Consider the following 3,462-nt stretch of genomic DNA (forward strand, 5'->3'; position numbering starts at 1 on the left):
AAAGGTTTACCTATCTCATGTATTCCATTAGTACCTCTATCTACATGAAATTTTTTAGGAAAGACCAAACCCACATAGCATGTCCCGTACCAGTAGTCAGGTAATCTATAATACACCTTGTTCCCACAGATAAAATACACACCTGGAAAAACAGGATAATTTCCTCCTTTAAATCCCCATCCCCCTTGGATTTGATAAGTATCTTTACATTGACTTGCTCCCACAAAATAATTGTCATACATGGTATTGTCTCTCCTTTTACAAATTTTACCTAACAATGGAGTGTCTATGTTTATTGCTACATTCACATTTCTTTCATCAATATTTTCGTCATTAAATGTCCAATATTTGGCTTTTTCATGCTTCATCTTTTCTTTACGTTTATAAGCAATGCGTCTTTCTTCAACCATATCTAAGAACGCCTTTTCTTCTACTCTCATTTTACATGTTAAATTATTTTTAAACGTATAATCGTGACTTAACTCATCTACTTCTAAAAAATATTCTCCAAAAAGTGTAGCAGGCTTTTTCTTATTCAGTGCACTATCTATTTTCAGTTTTGCGAACACTTCATCTGAATTGGAATAATGGTATTCCAATTTGCCTGTCTGATAAAACAAGCTTGCAATCACACTACACGTGACTCCATATGTAAGTGGAAGGTGGTGATATGTCATCCCTTCAGAAACAGATGCAGGTAATTTCACACATACATAGCAGTCTCTGGGTCCATTGTCCTAACATACTCGGTTAACAATTTTGAAAATGTGTTTTTCGTAAAATCACTTATTGAACTATCTTGATGTAACTCTGGCCTATATACATTTTGTTTATTCAGTTTTGATTCCACATATTTCTCACATGAACTCTCATTATGTTTCAATTTCACTAAATTACTTTGGAAAGGTATAATAATAGCTAAAATTATCCATATCAATATTAATAAACTAGTACATATTAGGTACATCCTGCACCATTTTCTAAAAATAGAAAATTTCGTTTTATGATCGTAAGACAACTTTTTTTTTTTACACAGCACGTTTTCCTAAGTTTTTCTTTGACCTTATGTCACCTATAAGCCTCTTTTCTTCTAACAAGTTTTCTTCGACCTTGTGTCACTTACAAAATCTTAGTTTTCTAACAAAATTTTCTTCGACCTAGTGTCACTTACAAAATTTTCTTTCTATTTACAATGCCTCTTTTTCTTTTTCCCCTTCTGAATTTCAGATTCACTTTCCACTTTGTCCCTCCTGATCAATTACCACTTTTCTTTGTAGCACAGTTCTTTACTCACTTTTCCCATTTGTCTTTGCGCAATTTAAGTTTTCTTGACTGCTGTTCACTTCTTCAATTGGAGGTAGGACAATATATGTCCATTCAGCTGATTTGTACTTCTGATTTGGTCTTCTTACTCTCTTTGGCCTTTGCACAACTTCTATTTTCTTTCCCAATGCTTCTCTTTGACTGGTTATCTCATTGACCTGCTCTTCTTGTTGTCTTTCTTTGTTAACCAGTTTAAATCTCAGTCCATCATTTCCTTTAGGCCAATTATCTCCTTTGCAAAATTTATTTGTCTTAGGCTCCGTGGTGTTATACTCCACTCTCCAAGCCCTTTTCCTTGAACTCTTTCTTAATGGAGTTTCATCTGCACTCTCATCAGTCTCACTTTCAGTGTCTTCAACAGTTTCGTTGATAATGATTTTCACAGCGTCTTTCTCCTTTTCAGGGTCAGTTTTCTCTTTCGACAGTTCTTTCACTCTGTTAGGAACATCTCCATAGCTGGTACTCGGAATTTCATCTTCTTCATGAACTGTTTCCTTCTTCCCAGTCTCAAGATTTTCGTTCCTGCTTTCAGAGCTTCCAGTCTGTCTTTCAAGAGTTTCCTCTTCACCAGTTTTATCTTCTCTTTGCTCAGTGTTCTTACTGGTATCAGTCTCTACCAATTCTCAATCTTCAGATTGATCTTCAGAATTTGGTATTTCAAGACTTTCTTCCTCTCCTTCAGACGCTGAACTATTATCTGATACTTCCAGATATCGACGTTCCTGTCGATCTTCAGTATCTGGACTTTTCTCTGGTTCACCTTCAGAATCCGAATCAGTTGTGCTTTCACCTTCTTCGTTTAAATTTTCAGGTTCAGGCACACAAACAGTATGGCTTGCGTGTACCCATCTCTTTACTCCTGCACATTAGACTGCAGTAGTACTAACCAAAACAACTTGTCTTGGTCTCTGCCAACAAGGTACCAAACAGTTTCTTCTATGGTGTACCTTTATTCTCACCCAGTCTCCAGGGACTAGATCATGTGCTGGACTTTTCTCTTTGGTGTTTGATTCAGTTCCCACCTGATGGAACACAGAAGTTACCACGTCAGACAGGTTTTTGCAGTAATCCAGTATGATGTCATCATTAACTGTTAACAATTTACTAACTGGTACATATGCTTGTCTCATCACCCTTCCCATCAAGATTGCATGTGGACTTTATCCAGTTTTCCTGTCAGGAATGCTTCTTAGGGTCATCAAAACAAGTGGCAAGGCATCAGGCCACTTTAATCCTGTTGCTAAGCACATCTTTGCAATTCTGTTTTTTATTGTTCCATTAACTTGCTCTACCACTCCTGAAGCCTCAGGTCGGTAAGCACAATGCAGTCTCTGGCGAATGTACAATGCTTCACATACCATTTGTATGAGCTCATTTTGGAAATGAGGGCCACGATCAGTTTCAATCGTCACTGCGAAACCAAACCTAGGTATTATTTCCCTTAAAAGTAGTTTTGCAACAGTTAGCCCATCATTCCTCCTTGTAGGAAAGGCTTCTACCCATCGAAAGAACAAACAGATGATCACCAAAAGATATCTGAGTCTGTTACATGGTGGCAACTCAATGAAGTCCAACTGCATTCTTGTAAATGGACCTCCCTCCCATCCAATGGTTCCCAAACTCACAATAGTTCTTCTGTTTGGATTACATTGCTGACAAACCAAGCATCTATGACACAGGCTCTCAGCTATCATCTTAAACTTGGGATTATACCACGCCTGTCTAAATAAAGGAAGCAAGGCATCTCTTCCAATATGAGCCTGACCATGGTACATCCGGGCCATATGTGAGATCATGCTATCAGGCATTACTGGTCTTTCATCTTTGTAAACCCAGATCTCATCTTCCTCTCTTTGTCTTCATCCTGCTTTTAACCAGACATTTTTCTCTTTCTCATCAGCTTCTTCCCGCATTTGCCTCACTTCCTTACAAGTGTCAACTACAGTTGTTAGCATCAAAGGAATTGGAACATGTTCTTTCGCTCTTTCCTTATTGATGGATGCAAGATTTTTGGCACAGTATTTAGCAATTGAGTCTACATACCTGTTACCTCGGGTGATATAGTCATCCCCCTTTTTGTGTGCTGTACATTTTACCACAGCCAATTTCTCTGGCAGATGGATGGCATCAAGCAACATT

At 37.9% G+C, this 3,462-nt stretch overlaps 1 pseudogene; it reads right to left on the reverse strand.

Moving 5' to 3' along the window:
- Positions 1 to 1,522: 1,522 nt before the first annotated feature.
- Positions 1,523 to 2,903, reverse strand: LOC147698042 (uncharacterized; annotated as a pseudogene).
- Between the last annotated feature and the right edge of the window lie 559 nt (positions 2,904 to 3,462).

Source organism: Lissotriton vulgaris, chromosome 8 (assembly GCF_964263255.1).
Source record: "Lissotriton vulgaris chromosome 8, aLisVul1.2, whole genome shotgun sequence".
Taxonomy (NCBI): domain Eukaryota; kingdom Metazoa; phylum Chordata; class Amphibia; order Caudata; family Salamandridae; genus Lissotriton; species Lissotriton vulgaris.